Genomic DNA, 17,478 nt, shown 5'->3' with positions numbered 1-17,478 from the left:
CATACATTATTTTCTGTCGATACAAATTTGTAATTTGCCAAATGCTTAGAAGTCTATAAGGAGGGATCCCTGGGTGGCTCAGTGGTTTAGCGTCTGCCTTTGGCCCAGGGTGTGATCCCGCAGTCCTGGGATCAAGTCCCGCATCGGGCTCCCTGCATGGAGCCTGTTTCTCCCTCTGCCTGTGTCTCTGCCTCTCTCTCTCTCTCTGTGCCCCTCATGAATAAATAAATAAAATCTTAAAAAAAGTCTATAGGGAAAGAAAGAAAATATTATATAATATCTATACTTCAAATAATTTTGAAGTTATTTTATTGCCAGAGTTAAGTCACATATATTTTCATATTCATTTTAATTTTTATCTATAAGTAATATTTAAAAGAAAGCAATAAGGAAAAGCAACTTTTGAAATGAGTTGACAATAATTCCACATAGCCCAGATACCAGCAAAATGTTGCTTTCATTTTTTTTCCTCACATTTTAGGGTCTGTGTCTACAATTGCCACAAATCACATAGCAATATATGTAGAATTAAGTTTTAAAATCTGAGGCAGTTTATCACTATGTTAAGAGTTATAGAGGGGAAGAAAGAAGCCCCAAGATCTAGTTTTGCCCTTTTCTTTATAAAATAAGGATCTGGATTATAAGTATTTCTTTAGTATTTCTGCAGCTTTATATTTCTTTTTTTTAAAAAAATATATATATTTATTATTTATTTATTATTTATAAATTATTTATTTTAGAGAGAGAGAGCATGCAAGATCGTGCAGAGGGGGACAGGCAGAGGGAGAGGAAGAGAGAGAAGCCCAGGCAGACTCCCCGCTGAGGGTGGAGCCTGATGTGGGGCTCAGTCTCAGGACCCTGAAATCATGACCTGAGCTGAATCAAGTCAGATGCTTAACTCACTGAACCACCCAGGCACCCCTGCAGCTTTATATTTCTAAGCTATAAGAAAGACATTTCAAACATGAGCTGAAAGGGTCACAAAAATTAGCAAAAGGTTCATTCAAAGACATGAATGTTATTCAATAGCTTTTGAACATCGCTTCTCGGCCTTTTGGCTAAGATCAAGTGTAGTATCTGTTCTTATCAATAGCTTTTGAACAATTTGTTTGATTAAATTCTTTCCATCTCATTAAAAAGTTTGGCAACTCTTCCTTATGCCTTGTCTCATTTGCACAAAAATTCACTCAGTTTTTTTATGAAACCTGTAGGGTTTTGTGTTTTTGTATTTTGAAGACAGCGAAGTGTGCATTAGCATCTTCCCTCCCAAAGCACAGGGACCGTACCATACCTCATTCAGCTTTGTAATCCATGACGACACCTGGCGTCGTGTCTTACACAAAATGCTAAGCAAACATTTATTAAATAATTGATTGACTATTACAGAAGGTATTAGCCAGAGATTCTCTAGATAAGCTACAGCATTCAAATTATTCATTTATTCATTCAACAAACTCTTGCTGAAGGTTTATTGTGCACCCCTATGCTGGGCTGGAGGCTAAAGAGATAAAGGTAAATAGAGTGGCTGGAAGTAAAGAATTTCATAAAATAGCAGGCTGACATTTAACGAATAAATTGCTATTCTGTGTGATATATCAACAAAGTAGGAACTGATGGTGTATGGATGACAGTAAAGGATCCCTGGACCAGAGAATGCTATTTCTGAACTAAGTCATAAAGGATTACTATGTGTTTGTAAAGCAGATGTTCTGTGCTTGCAGTGTGGGTATGGGTGTGTGTATTGATTCCAGGGGAAGAGAATGACCTGGGCCTTCAGAGAGGTGAGAAACAGCATGGTGAGTCTGGGGCAGGCTAGGGGGAGGTGAGGATATACAACACAGAGTCTGGGAGGAGGGTGGGGACAGATGAGAATGAGTGGTTGTGGGCAGAGTCATGGGGAGACAATGAAAGGAGAAGTCCCCATCACTCCACTGGCTCTGTAGAGGATGGTTTAGGGTGGAGGGAGTCCACTCCCACTTCCCAGGGAAGACCCACTTCTAGGCCCAGGTGAGAGATCCTCAGGGCCAGGTCTCAGCTGGTGTCAGAGGTGCTCGAGGGCAGCAGATGCTACTCTGCTGCTTATTACTCTGACCCAGAAAACTTTAGATTTTCACTTGCATTAACTTGTATGGATTTTTTTTCCCTAGAAAAACGTTTGAAACTTAAATAACAATCAGGACTAAGAAGACCAGTAGAGAAGTCCAAAAGTTATGAGAAGTATGTGAAGGATTTTATTTTATGAACAAAATACAAATCATATTGGAAATGAGCAGATAAACACAAAACCTATTTGTCTCAAACTTTATTAAATAAACCTAAATAGGAAAAAAAATAAAAATAAATAAACCTAAATAGGTGTTTTTTTTTTAAATAACTGTTTATTACTGCTAACCAGATAGTGAATTCTTTTTAAGCTAGCACCAGAACTAATTCTATATCCAAATAAATTACTTATGTCTGTTACTTTTATTTATCGTTAATCATTAGTAAAACTAGTTGAAAAGTGGCATCTTATTTTATGTGGTAACCCATGTATATTTTTAACTTTTTTATTATGGAAATTTTAAATATCTACAAAAGCAGACTCAGCACAGTAACCCCAATGTACTTCTCATCCAGTGTCAACATTCATGACCTCATCACAATCTTGCTTCTTACACTTTCTCTTATTATTTTTTAAATTGTTTACTTTTAATTAATTTTTCTCCCTTTATTGTTTTAAAGCAAATCCTAAACATTTTATCTTTTTATCTCAAAACTTTAGCCTGTGTCCCCTACAGATGAAAATTCTTTAAACAAACAAACCTAACTACAGTAGACTTCTAACTCTTAAAAATTAACAGGGATTGTTTCACTGTATCTCTAACCAGGGCTCAAATTTGTAATTATCTTTTAAATGTCATAAGCAGATTTTTAATTGTTTGAGCCAGGACCCCAAAAAAATAAACACATGCAATCACCTAATATGTTTAAGACTTTATTAATCTGTAGGTTCCAGTTCACCTCACAGTTTCTCCCAATCTAGATTTTGGAAGTTGTCACCTCATCGTTAAATCATATCTAACATGTTTCTTTGCTCTCTGTATTTTTTTGTAAATTGGTATTTGTATCTAGAGGTTAGATCAGACCAAAGTTCAATGTTATTGGGCAGCCTGGGTGGCTCAGTGGTTTAGTGCCGCCTTTAGCCCAGGGTGTAATTCTGGAGACCCAGGATCGAGTCCCACGTCAGGCTCCCAGCATGGAGCCTGCTTCTCCCTCTGCCTGTGTCTCTGCCTCTCTCTCTCTGTGTCTCTCATGAATAAATAAAATCTTAAAAAAAAAGTTCAATATTATTATTATTATTTTAATTATGATTATTTTTATTTTAGGTAGACTTCTTCATGGATAAATTGGTTTTCATTAGGAGACTCATAACTTCTGGTGTGTTAACTTATTAAAATGCTAACTGTTGTTGATACACAATACCTATATCTTCATATACATATTTTAATTTTGAAAGTTTTGATATAAAACTATTCAAAAGGATTTTCTGAACAACTAAGATTTGTTGAGAGAGAATAGGTGTCACCTGAGATTAACAACAACAAAAAAACACTTCTAAAAAAAACATAAATGCAAATAATTCCTAATGATCCCATCAAAGTTTTGTTTCATTTATCCAAATTATATGCCATGGATCAGCAAGCACCTTGACAAGGAAACTTCTTTATGTGTGATATAAATCACCAATTGCTTCCTTATTTAAAAACTGGATGATGATCACAGCTTTGTGACTCCATAAATTTGAGTTTCTAATATTATGCAGAAGAACATAAAACCTGTTTATGCATTATAATGCAGCAATAATGTATCTTTTCGCAATCATTGGCATAACTAAATCTACTAACTTGCCTATAGCATGCATAATGACAAGTTTGCAAAATGATCAGAATTTTAAATTTTAATTCACCTGCAATCCAAATCCCTGCAGCAATTAAAGAGAAAACCACACATATCAAACCAACAAATGCCTTTAACTGGATAAGACGCAATTTACAGGGACAGTGTCTTCATATGCCCTTTGAGGCTATAGCAAAACTAGAGTCCAACAAACATAATTGCATATTAAAATAAGTCCTGATTGAAATGATTTGCTTCTGCATCTTCTTTAAAATATTTATAGAAGTTCAACAAAAAAACATAATGCTAGTTTCAGCTGCCCAAAGGATTATTTTCCTATGTTTTCGGCTAATACCATGGAGGCAAAAATGAAGCGAAGACTTGAGATATTTATCTGGCTCAGGAATCAGCACATTTTTTTCTGCAGAAGTCCAAATAGTGAGTATTTTAGGTTTTGTGAGCCGTTTGATCTCTGTTGCAACTACTCAGCTATGCTACTGTAGCAGAAAAGCAGCCTTAAACAATAAGTCAGTAAATGAATATGTTATGTTCCAACAAAACTTTATTTATAAGAAACAGGTAGTGGGCCTTGTTTGGCCTGTGCATTGTAGTCTCCTGACTCCTAATCTGGATAACTCAAGCCAAAATTTACCGCCTATTGAAGAAAATATTTTTTTTCTTCCTCTAAATAATTGAGGCCGGCCGCCCACATTAATTGAGTTCAAAAAAGGTAGCTTAACTCTCGTCTTCATTTGATATGTGTAGACACGGGTTTTGTTATATTTTTAAAGCAAGTCCTTTGAGAAGGCCAGCTACCTGTATAAGTTTATTAGAATTAATGAGTAATAAGAATGGATTGTCCTACATAGAACAAAAGAGATCTGTCAGAAGGAGGTTCAATACTTAATGGAGGCATTGTGCATTTTTACTTGATTTTATAAAGCAACTACTTCAAAGTTGAAGACCAAAGAAAACTTGAATACCAGAAAAGAGAGAGAGAAGGAGAGAGAGAAAAAAGAATTTTATTTGGCAGGGTCAAAACTCAATCATTAACTGTAACATTAAACATGAACTTTGTATTCCTGTTACTTCAAACAACAATAACAACAAAAACCTCACAATCCATTTCAAGTTGGGAACTCACTTTAAAGTAGCTATATGAATTGTCCCATTGTCTGAAATTCAAAATGTTCACCCTATCTTTAATTTGTTTACAATTAACTTTTGTTACGACACTGACAATTGCATAAAATAACAATTCCTTGCAAAGAGGTCAGGCAATGACAAGGGTTTTAAAATACTACATTTTTAATATACTTTATAAGCCCAAGTGAATATATTCCAGAGAGAAAAGACAATTTATGTTAGTCTGAAAATTTTAAAAAAATGTATCTATAATTTGTCTTGAATTTTCCAAGATGAGTTTCTGGATGGTAAATCAAGGTTACATTTTATTGTATTTTAGAATGTATAGAGGAGCCTAACGCGAACTCCATGGTGGACCTATAAAGCAAGTGCCTTCTAAGTTGTGATCAACTGAGATGTACTGAAACCTAGAGACCTAGAAGGAACTTTATCTCTTAGGGTGAAGTGACTGTTTTCCCTGCTAGGGAGCACAAATACTTCCTTTATGCTTGGACTTGTTGCCAACGGACATTTTTCTGGAGGTTGTCCAACTTGTTTTGCTAATGTTAAAAAGATAACTCACAAACATTCAACATATTATCTAACTCTTGCCATTTGCACCCTCCTTAATTCTATGAAGTGTCAAATATTAAAGACTGCTCCACGGTCCATAGGCATTATGTTTTGGCTCAAGGGAAAATCAAACTTTTGAAACATAAGATTTTACAGTGTGTGTCTTTTCTTTCAAATGAGGCTTGACATTTGAAAACCTTAAGATTGGGGACACAGATAAGTGATCTTTTTACATACAGAAGGCAGAAAAGGAATTGGTAAACAAGCTCATGACTGCTGTTTATAAAATCTGCTAATGATCCTGCTAATGGGAGGCAGATTAAGGAATGTATTTTCCACAGATTTATCCCTGTAGCAGCTACAATGGAGAACTATGATTTTGGCAGTTAGTTCCCAAGATGGTTTTTGTGATTGGGGGCGGGGGGCGGGGGAAGCAACACAGATTACACAGTGATGGACGCTTTGTGTTTGTTAATTATATTTACATATTCATAGACAGGGTCTTTAAACTACTTTAGCACAAACTTGAATCTGGATGTAAAAAATGTATTTTTTTTAATGATGAAACTATAAATATGAAACAAGTCCTCAGTACTTGTTCTTGCTTGTATGCTTCTGATCTCATCACAGCAATGCTTGTTTTGAGGGAATTTCTGGCTGCACTATGCTCATTTGTACAGTCTCAGATCTGATGACCTTTAAATTTATGACCTACTAAATAATCTTCTTTGGCTTTGGAGGAAAAAGAGATGGGTCAATAGAGTTTTAATTACACAACGCCTGGCAGTGACCCTGTTAATAGAATACAGATTCCACAATACATAAAACAATCTAGTCGTCCTTTACATTTATTTACATTTTGCTCTAGCATCTTGCCCTAGAATGTTACCAACTGAAGAAGTATGGTTTTTAGAGCAGCGTAATGAAAAATAGCTCATATACTCATTAAGTCTGAGAATATCCTTATGTGTCTGTTTTTGGGGAAGCACATTTTTTCCAAATAAAGATACACGGTGGTTCTTTGAAACATGTAAAGCATTTTCTGGAAAAACAAGCACGTGGTGTTATCTATAGGGCAGCTATGACTCTCACATTTTTGTGTGTGTGTGTGAATATCTTTTGAGTTTGCAAGCACTTCTGGTCTAGCTTTATTGTTATAATAGAAGTGAATAAGTAAGTTTTGACTCTGTGAAAGGTGATACATCCCTGAGAGGAGCAATTCTGACAGGGTGTCAACAAGTTCTCGCAGATCCAGATCAAGCCAACTACAAGGGGAGATAACAGAATCCTTTCATGGTGTTACAATGGATGATTTTCGGTTAGAGGCTTTAAGGTGAGGATTACAGTGCCAGGCAAAAATGACTAAGTTGAAATGCTTTGGAGAAAAACTCATCTCCGTGTTGCCATTTGCCTTCTAGACAATTCTCCAACAAATTTGGCCACGGGCCGGGATTTCCTTTAGAATTCTCAGAGGTTTAAAGGAGTGTCTTACTAGATAATAGGGATACCCAGCAGAAGAACACATCTTTGGGAAAGGGAGAATTGTGAGAGATTTTTGTCAAGTAAGGAAGAACTAAGAGCAAGGCATGACACTGTGGTTTGGAGAAATGGTTGACTTTGGTAGATAAAAACCTCAGATACTGCCTTTGGAAAAAGTTGTTCGTCATGAACTATTTTCCCCCCATGGAATAGTGAGGTTGTAAGTCAATTCTCTGGGTAATTAGGTTGTTGTCTACATATACTCAGTTTGGGATTTTTTTTTTTTTTTTTTTTTTTTTGTAGAATGAAAGTCAATCTACTTATGTGTTGTTTAGTTTTTGAAAACTCTTTATTGTAGTCCACAGACAAAAGTGCCCATATTCTGAATGGATGCAGCTTGATGAATGGTCACAATCCTCACTATGGTATCCAGCCTCCACATCAGGACACAACATTACCAGCATCTGGAAGCTCTGTTTATGTTTCTTCCCAGACACTTCTCCCACTCCTAGGGTAACCACTATTCCTTATTTTCTCAGTTACAGATTATTTTTTATTTCTCCTAACTTTGTATAAATCGAATCACAGACAATGTATTCTTTTGGGCCTGGCTTCTTTGGTTGACATTGTATTTGTTAGATTTATTTATATTATTATGAGTAGACTTAGATTGTTTATTTTCATTGCTGCCGTGTATTTTATTGAGTGAACATCACAACTTTTTAATCCATTCAACTGTTTTGTGGGTGGTTCCCAGTTTTAATGATTAGGGATAGTGCTGCCATGGGACATTAATGTACTTGCTTTTTGATGACTGTGTCTATGCACTTCTATTGTATACATGTTTGCCTTTAAAAAGTATACTTTGTTATAGTTATTTAAAAGTATTTGCTGGGAAGCCTGGGTGGCTCAATGGTTGAGGGTCTGTCTTCAGTTCAAGGTGTGATCGGAGGGTCCTGGGATCCAGTACTACATCGAGTTCCCCTCAGGGATCCTGCTTCTCTGCCTGTGTCTTGGCCTCTCTGTGTCTCTCATGAATAAATAAATAAAGTCTTTTTTTTTTTTTTTTTTTTTTTTTTTTTTTAAAGAAACAGGTTGTAAAAGTATTTGCCAACTCCAAGATTGAAATCATCTCTGGGTCTACATCTATTGGTTTATTTTTTCCCTCTTAATTATTGGTCATATTTTCTTGGCTCCTGCATGCTGAATAATTTTTTATTTTATGCTGTAAATTATAATTAAAAGACTCATAGAAGGCCCACATGGCTTTGTCTTCTACAATAGTGGGAGCAGACAGATACAGAATAAGGAGAGGATCACCTCTATCCAATCAGAGATTGCATTGGGCTAGGGCTGAATGGGTTGCAGTGTTAGCAAAGATTAGTGACATGTTGCTTGCTCCTATTCCTTGGATGTAGTTCTATGATATTTTGATTGAAAGACTATTAATTATCCTTCTCTTCAGTCTTTTCTTAAAAGACTGCAGGAGATCCAGCTCTGTCCTTTGAAAAGTTTTCAGTCCAGCTCTCAAGCCACCTTTCCCAGGCAACTTTGAGAAATGGCAAAAACCTGATTATGTGCTTGAGGCAGACTTCTTCCCTGGCATGTGTGTTTTCTAAGCTCTGTGAAACCTCAGGTAATCTCGCCCTGCCTTTAGGAGTTTAAGCCCTGGCACTACAACCTCCTACCAAATCTCAGAACTCAGCTAATGGCCCGTGAGGTCAAACAGCAATGTATTTGCAGTTCTTTGGAGTTTCCGTGTTGTCCTCTAAGCACTATACAACTGCTAAACCACTTTTCTGGTTTCTCTTTTCCCTGCGAAACATCTCTGATCAGACCTAGGCTATACTCAGGCTAGAGCCAGCAAATGCCTGATTATCATCAGATAGCCTTATAATATTTCTGTCACCCTGAAACTTTAGTTGGTTTACTCTTTGTTCTTTCCACAGCTTTCTGATGACTTTTCAAACCTATTATTTTAAATATATCTTTCTTTTTCTTCTTTGGCAGCACAGAAGCGTTGGCCCCTCACAACCTACTACATCTCAGAAACAGAGGTCAAATATATTAATTTTAATTACAGGTTGTAATATAGAATTCCTTATATTTTACATAGTAAGGACAATATCTCAATTTGTATTCTCATGGCAATTCTATGAATTAAGCAGATGTACATCAGTCTTCTATTTTATGGATTAGGGACTAGGGTCCAATAAATTAAATCTCTTGCAAAAGATCAATCTGCCAAGGGGCAGAGAAGGACCTTTTATCTTTTAATTCCCTAAAGTCCAGTGCTGTTTACTGCACTCCACAACTATTTTTAACAAATAAATACACGCACAGTCACAATCACCTTGGCAGACATTTAAATACCAATCACAGATTTGAGACCAGTAGGATAATTTTATATGTCTGTTTTTTTTTTTAATTTGATACCAGTGGGGGAAGAATAAACATAACTGGAAAACTACAAACATGATAGGGTTTATAGGACACTAAAAACTATAACCCTGCCCCCCTTCCCAAATTCATCCTACCCTCTGTCATGAGGAATGCAGAGAATGTCATCATTCTGACTTTAAACCTTGGGGTAAATGGAACCTTCCTGAAACTCCTTGTCAAAAGGCAGACATTCCTGTTTTTCTATATCATGATGAGAGCAAAACCTTTAGAAGATGGAAACATGCCATAAGAAGTGAGCCAGAGTGCCGAAGGGTACCAACATGAAAAGAATGTATCACGTACAGATGGGTAACGCACACATCTCGGAAAGCCAATGCAGGTGCAGGTGAACCGCGAACAGCAGGATGGTCAGAGGAGACCAGTAGGGTGAGGGGTCGGTTGGCCATACAGCTGTAGATGTTATAGGTGAAAGAAACCTGATGGGTGAGTTGAAATGTCATCAAGTACAACCCAAAGAATGACAGACTAAAAGGTGTGGATGTACGTTAGGGTTCACAGTACGAATGTCATTAGAAGGCAGCAGTTTACAGTTCAACACTGTCCCCAGATCTTCCCATTACCTTTTGCTCATTGATGTTTCCTCTCTGCCTCTTGAAAACATTTGTGCTTATAACCCTTGGCTAGTTAAATCATTTTATTTTATAGATGAGATCCTTAGCCTGGGAAGCGGCACATCCGGCTTAATGAAGCATGTCCTTCTTGTCATTATTCTCAGAAAGCACCTCCTCATATTAGTTCATAACCTATTCATCACTAGTTTACCCAGTGGTTATTTCACTGCACAGCGTGCCTTTTTTTTTTTTTTTTAACAGCTTTTCTTTCCACTCGACTGTCTCTTCCTTCCCTCACCCATAAAAGGATAGACATTTTTTTGCTTCAGGTGATTGATATAAGGCCAATGGGTAGAAAATATGAAGCAGATTTCAACCTACCAATGATAATTAACACTCTATAAATTTCAGTTGTCTCAAAAAGAAATAGTGGTTTTGAAATAACAAGTGTTCAGGCCAAGGTTGGGGATACTGAAGAAGGAATTCCTATATTTGATGGAAGTCTGACTTTGAGATCTCTAAATTGCTTTCCAATTTAAGAAACATATATAAATCCTAATCTGGATCTGTAGCATCTGTCAGTTTAGCCTCTGTATGTCTACCTCGGAATCCATCTCGAGCTCCAGAACTACACCTTTACCATGACAGCTCTGTGTCTATCTCTATGTGACATAAAACATATAAACTAGTTTTTGCGCTCACACATTTGCTTAATAGAAATGTATCCTGTATTTATTGTGAACAATACAGCATAGCATTTTTGGTGCTGTTGAGAATGTAACAGGGGACTGAAATGTTGTTGTTTCCAGAAATAGCCACGCCCAGTGAGATTGTTTAGGATTAACAGACACAATTTTGGAATAAACTAGAAGTAAGTGAAAGAGGTTGAGGATTCTACTCAATATCTTTGATTTAATCTGTGAGTTGATGAAAATTCCCATGGAATATTTTCTAGGGTTTAGATTTCTATCCAAAGCAGTCAGAGGCCTTGTATTCCGGGAGTTTGTGCTAACATAAGCAACTCATTGCTGGGTCTGGGCAGAGGTTATAACCATAGAACTTCATGAGAAAGAAGGGTCCTTTCAAGAGATTTTTTATTTATGTAAGTAAAGAACTCTGAAGGAGTTAAAGATTTTGTTTTCATTCTTTCTTTTTTTTTCCTTTTTCCTTGTGAAATGAAGAAACAAAACAATTTTTGTTCCGTTATAAAGTTATAACTAATGAAATGTTTGGAGATCCATAAGGCTAGACAATATGGCAAGGCTAATTGAGTATTTAGAAAATTTCATTTCTTTAAATAAAATGCACAAACACATTGAATAATTTGCAAACTTCCTATAATTTGGAAATAAGTACTTTCTTGGCTCCAAATTTCAATAGTTTGTTTTCCCACAACTAACGTGACAGAATGAAACGGAGAAAAGGAAAGTAGAAAGGAATGGTATTAGTCCTCTAATTTGAAATGTCTAGTGACTTGACGGCCATGGAATATAGTACAAAGTTCTGAATGGTTTTACTACTTTCTTATACAGGAGAAGTATTTTATAGGGGAAGAAAATAAACTTTTTGCTTCATGAGACCCCATTCCTTTTCCAATACCTATAAACGTCAGCAAATTTCTTTCTAGCATCTTGCCACATGTAGGAACTTTAGATTGTAATAAGGATTTCTATGAGGCAGGTTTGAATCAGCGTATCTAAGATCCATTGCCAAATCCAAGGTTATGAATATTTACTATGTGATTTAAGATTTTTTATAGTTTTAGTTTTTATATTTAGATTTTATCTATTTTGAGTTAATTTTTATGTATGATGTGAGGTAGGGGTCCAACTTCCTCACCCCTTTTGGGTATGGATATCCAGTTGTGTTCTATTACTTAGATTCTTATTGGCAAAGAAAACCAACTTTTTGATCCATAAGAAAGCCATTCCTTTTCTAAATAGCTATAATTATTAACAAATTTCTTTCTAACATGGAAGACTTTTATACCATGATAAATTTTTAAGAAGTATGTGTGAGTTATAAATGTTGAAATTTGAACTTGCCTTCTATCAGGTGAAAAAGGCTAGTACATTTCAGAATATGTAGTAAGTTAGTATTATTTAATAATTATTTGTTAAAAGAGAATTGTTGGTGAGGTAAGATGTACTGAGAGAATATCTTTGGCTTTTGAGTTCAAAACCAAATTCCTACCACACGTCTCAATGACAATGAGGAAGTTACTGCACCATTCTGAGCTTTGTTTTCTGATCTATCAGATAAGGACAACAGGATCTATCTCCTATGATGAGTTATGATGATTAAACGTGATAATGTATGTAAAACTGCCTTGAAAAAACTAAAAGCTCAATAAAGATTTATTAGGATTGACCTTGGCTTGGCTCTAAGATGATTTCATTCTGGGGATGTAGATCTTCATATATCCTTTTTTTTAGAGCAGCTTTATTGAGGTGAGGTACAATTATTATAAGCTACTCAATACCTAAACCCAAGCCTGAACCTGCTCTAAAATATTAAGTCTATTAATTTTATTTTTAAACATCCATGCACAGGTTTGAATGTGAATTTGGTTCTCTAGGGTAAACACTTAGGAATAGAATGGCTGGGGACACCTGGGTGGCTTATAGTGGTTGAGTGTCTGCCTTCAGTGCAGGGCGTGATCCTGGAGTCCCGGGATCGAGTCTCACATCGGGCTCCCTGCATGGAGCCTGCTTCTCCCTCTGCCTGTGTCCCTGCCTCTCTCTCTCTCTCTGTGTCTCTCATGAATAAATAAATAAAATCTTTAAAAAAGGGAATAGAATGGCTGGAACATATGTCACATATATTTAACTTTTTAGAAAACTGTAGAAATATTTTCTGAAGTAGTTGTACCACTTTTTATTTCCACCAATTGTGTATAAGTTCTGGTTGCTCCATAGCCTCACTTTCACTTGGTCTGGTCAGTGTTTTAAATTTTACTCATTCTAAGGGGTGTGAAGTAGTGTGTCATTGTGGTTTTAATATGCACTTCCTTAATTGATTCATGATACTAGTTTTTACTTATGTGCTTGTCATTTGTACACCTTTGGTGAAGCGTCTGTTGAAACTTTATACAATTTTTATTTGGTTGGTTTTCCTGCTGAGTTGAGATTTCATCCTATAGTCTAGATACAAGTTCCTTATGAGGTATGTTTTGCAAATATTTGTTTCCTAACTTGTGGCTTGTCTTTTTATTCTCTCAGGGGTCCTATCAAAGACAGAAAATTTTAATATTGATGTAGTTAAATTACGCCAATTTGTTGTTGTTATTGTTGTGGTTTTTTTGGTGTTGTGTCTAAGCAATTTTTGTCTAGCCTAAGGTCATAAATATTTCTTAAGTTTCTTATAGGAGTTGTCTAGTTTTAGGTTTTACATTTAGATCTGTGATCCATTTGAGCTCTTATAGATAGTACAAGGTATCATTAACATTTGTTGCACATTGGAGATTATGTTGAATCTATTTGAATCTTAATATTGAGTCTTTTGACCCATAAAACAGTATGTTTCTACTGTTGTTTAGATTTTCTTTATTTTTCTCAGCAGTGTTTTGAGGTTTTTGTTGCACAGGTATTTATTCCTAGCTATTTCACATTTTTGATGCTACTGTTAATGGTATTTCATGCTAAATTCCGTTTCCAATTGTTCATGACTAGTCTATAGATATAATATTGATTTCTCTGTATTGATCTGGTATCCTGCAATCTTGCTAAAATCATTTATTAATTCTAGTAGCTTTTTTGTAGATCCCAGTGAATTTCCTACATAGACAATTTCATCATTTGTAAATAAAGACAGTTTTAGTCCTCTCTGTCCAATCTGGATGCGTTTAGTTCGTTTAGTTTCTGTTTTTTTTTTTTTTTTTTAATATTGCAATGGCTAGAACCTCTAGTTCAATGTCAAATAGAAAAGATGAAAACAGATGACCTTGGCATAAGGTTCTTTGTGTTTCTTGAGTTTTTTGTTTACTGAACTTTTTGAATCTGTGGTTTTATAGTTTTAATCAAATATGGACATATTTGAACACATATAGTTTTAATCAAATCTGGACATATTTGGTTATTTAATCAAATTTGGACATATTTGACGTATTTTTTATTTCTTTCTTTTTTCCTTCAAGGATGCCAATGAAACATGTATTAGGCTTTTTGATGTTGTCCCACAGTTCACTGATACTTTTTCACTTAATAGGATTTGGGGGGGGGGAGAGTTCCAAAATTCTTTTTCTTCAAGTTCATAATCTTTTCTTCTGCAATGTCTAGTCTGTTGTTATTCCCAATCATTGTATTTTTTAAAGTCCATTTCTCCTGCCTTCCCTACTAAGGCACTATCCTTCTGAGTATTCTATTATCCAATGCCTTGGAATTATGATGTTTTCTAGTATGGCTAATAGAATAGGATCTACTTTTTTCTCTGTGTGAAATCTTAGCACTGTTCCCTTTAATCCTTCTAATGGTTTTTCCCCTCAACTTGGTTGGTAGGTCATTAGTGCTCTCCTGGATACTCAAGGGGGCTCTCCACAGATCTCCAAAATCCTCTCTGTGCAGTTCTTGGGCTTCTGTGCAAAGGATACACCTTGTAGAATTATTCACATTTTATAAACCAGGGGTCAGCAAACTTTTTCTATAAAGGGCCAGATGGCAAATATTTTAGGTTTTGGAGGCCATATGGTCTCTGTTGCAACTATTGATTCTGCCATTAAAACATTAAAGCATTTATAGTATGTAAATGAATGGGCATGGCTATGTTCCAATAAAACTTCATATGCAAAAGCATGTGGCAGGCCAGATTTAGCTTATGGGCCTTGGTTTGACTGTCTTTTGAATTTTGTTTTATTTTGTTTTTGTAGTTACTATCTCTTGGATGGAACTTAAGACAGAAAGGCTCATTCCATATTCAAAGTAGAGAAGACTGTATTGCTCTTGAAAATGTTCAGACTGGTGCATATTGACACTTGGATTCATTATTTTTGTCTTCTGTTTCTGGAATGCTAAGTAGTGAATCATTTAATGCTGACATTTAAGCTAATTGCTCTTTAATGTACATTTGACATATGAGGCAACATATTGCAATCTAAAAATAATTAAGATAAATCATTTGCTTATATTGCTGTGGAAAAGACAAACTATGTTCCATCTCCCTCTCTCATAGTGTCTGAACCAGAGCGTGCTGCCGTCAAGACAGAGAACGGGTCCTTGGGGCTCATGCCACACCTCAGGGTCTCCAGGAAGTAGCCAGGAAGAGCATAGAGAGCACTAGTGGAGCTTCCAGGATGCCCTTTGTCATCAGACAACCTCTCCAGAGGAGGCTGCTTTCCGGGGGTTTGCTCTTATGAATTCCTCTGGAGTGCTTTGGCAGGCAGCCAGTGTGCTATGAGGGATTAGATTCTACTCCCTCTCTCCTACATAAACCCCCCAGAGGATTTCTCTCCTTAAAAGACTGGCTCCAGCCAGCAGGTCCAATAAGTGGGCCTATTTGTAAGTTGAATATCTTGGGAATTATGCTGTACAAATAGGTCATCGTTGAATAACTAGTATGTGCAAATTGACTTCTTTCTTTGGGGCTGGTGGTGGGAAACCCTCATGGTTTTCTCCAGGGGGCTTATACCATCATATAACAATGTTCACAAGGGCACAATACGTATTTGAGTAGAATGGATCATTTGTTTCAACGGGCACCTCAGTTTTAGTTATAAAGTTAACTGATCATATTCCAAAAGGGTGATATAACGTGTGCTCTTGAAAGGAAACTTTTTCTCTATGTAAGCTAAGCAAGTAAAAGTTTCCAATTTTATTCTGCGTGATTACATATTATGAAATCAAAAGGCTAACAGTTATTTCTATACAAAGCCAATTTGTTAGTTCTTTGTAAATACAGATTTTTGGCAAGCTTTCAAATAAAACACATGTGCCATTTTTCTTTACTGTAATTTTTCAAAAAGGAGTTGATTCTATGAACAGATTTATCACACTTAATTAATATATATTTATTGAACACATTATGTATCAATGTGTCTTTGCTACAGAGTAAGCTCTATGATAGCTAAAAGTATGTACCTTCTTCATCACTCTATCCTTCATGGCTAGAGGAAGCTGACACATCTGATATCATTAAATATTTGTGCAGTAAAGGAGTGGATGCATATAACTGACCTCATTGGGTGAGGTGACTGCATAACTGTTGAAATGGGAAAACGGAAATAGGTTTACAGAACATTGAAATTTCATTTCTCTAGTGTTTCAGGGTGAGGGTCCTCTCTGTTGAGTAGAGCATAACTACACAGCATCATCTTCCAAGAAGTCTTTAGTGGCAAGATATTTTATAGAGAATATCAGAGCAAACAGTCCTACTTCTAGGAACAATCCTTTTTGTTGTTACTGTTAACTGGTTTCTATCTATTCTGACCTGTGGTTAGAAATTGTAGTTTGTATTATAGTGGTTCTTTGAATTTGTCTTATGAATCAATTTTTGCCTGCCTCTGCGAAGTGGATTTCTGTCCACCCCTCATTTTACCCTGTCACTGACACTGTGGCCTTTCTGGGTTCTGGTTTTTGGCAGGGATCTCAGATCCTATGCAGACATGAAACTGAAGTTCAAGACCACCTGAAACTGGTAGATGCTTAATTGCATAGGACTGTTTTCACTTCATTTCTGATCATACAGTTGCTTCTTTCTATTTTTCCCTGAAGCTCAGCCATTCATACATAAGAGCAATATGAATATTTCAAGTAGCACTCTTATAGGGTTCACAATGGAATGTCCAGATCTCTTGGTGAAAGATTGTGAGATACAGACATCTTCTTTTAGGTTCAAGGTTCTTTTTCTCCATGTCTTTAGGGCCAGGAAGGAGGGGTAAGCAGTGAGAAAGTGATCATAAGCATTCAGTTTTGGCATCACTATCTATTTAATCGGAATGAGGTTTAATGGTGGTAGCGGATGATAATACAGGAAACTGGAAGACAGAAATTTGGTTCAGAAAACGTGATATATATATATTTTAAAGATTTTATTTATTTATTCATGAGAAACACACAGAGAGAGAGGCAGATACATGGCAGAGGGAGAAGCAGGCTCTCTGTGGGGAGCACAATGCGGGGATTTGACCCCAGAACCCTGGGATCACGACCTCAGCCAAAGGCAGATGCTCAACTGCTGAGCCACCCAAGTGCCCTGAAAATGTAATATATTTCTAAACTAATTAAAGCTTCCTGATTGTGTTCTAATGGTCAGCCATTTCTTGTGTAAAATGGGAGCAAGGATAGAGCCAGGAGTTTCCAACTTTCTTTGCAATGTTTAACATAAGCAAAGTGCCATTTTAAAAATAATCTTAGAATTCCATCGATTTTTATCACCTCTATTCATTGTTGGAACTAATAATTTATATTGTTTATTA

General features: G+C 36.1%; 1 long non-coding RNA gene and 1 pseudogene across 1 annotated transcript; both read left to right on the top strand.

The window, feature by feature from the left end:
• Positions 1-1,038: 1,038 nt before the first annotated feature.
• LOC112675270 (U2 spliceosomal RNA) lies at positions 1,039-1,153 on the top strand (annotated as a pseudogene).
• Positions 1,154-7,498: 6,345 nt separating this feature from the next.
• LOC112675177 (uncharacterized) lies at positions 7,499-16,009 on the top strand. Its single transcript, XR_003145794.2, has 2 exons — positions 7,499-7,569; positions 15,237-16,009. It is a non-coding gene; the product is annotated as an uncharacterized LOC112675177 (long non-coding RNA).
• The last annotated feature ends 1,469 nt before the right edge of the window (positions 16,010-17,478 follow it).

Source organism: Canis lupus, chromosome 16 (assembly GCF_003254725.2).
Source record: "Canis lupus dingo isolate Sandy chromosome 16, ASM325472v2, whole genome shotgun sequence".
Taxonomy (NCBI): domain Eukaryota; kingdom Metazoa; phylum Chordata; class Mammalia; order Carnivora; family Canidae; genus Canis; species Canis lupus.
This window is presented reverse-complemented; position numbering and strand designations above follow the sequence as displayed.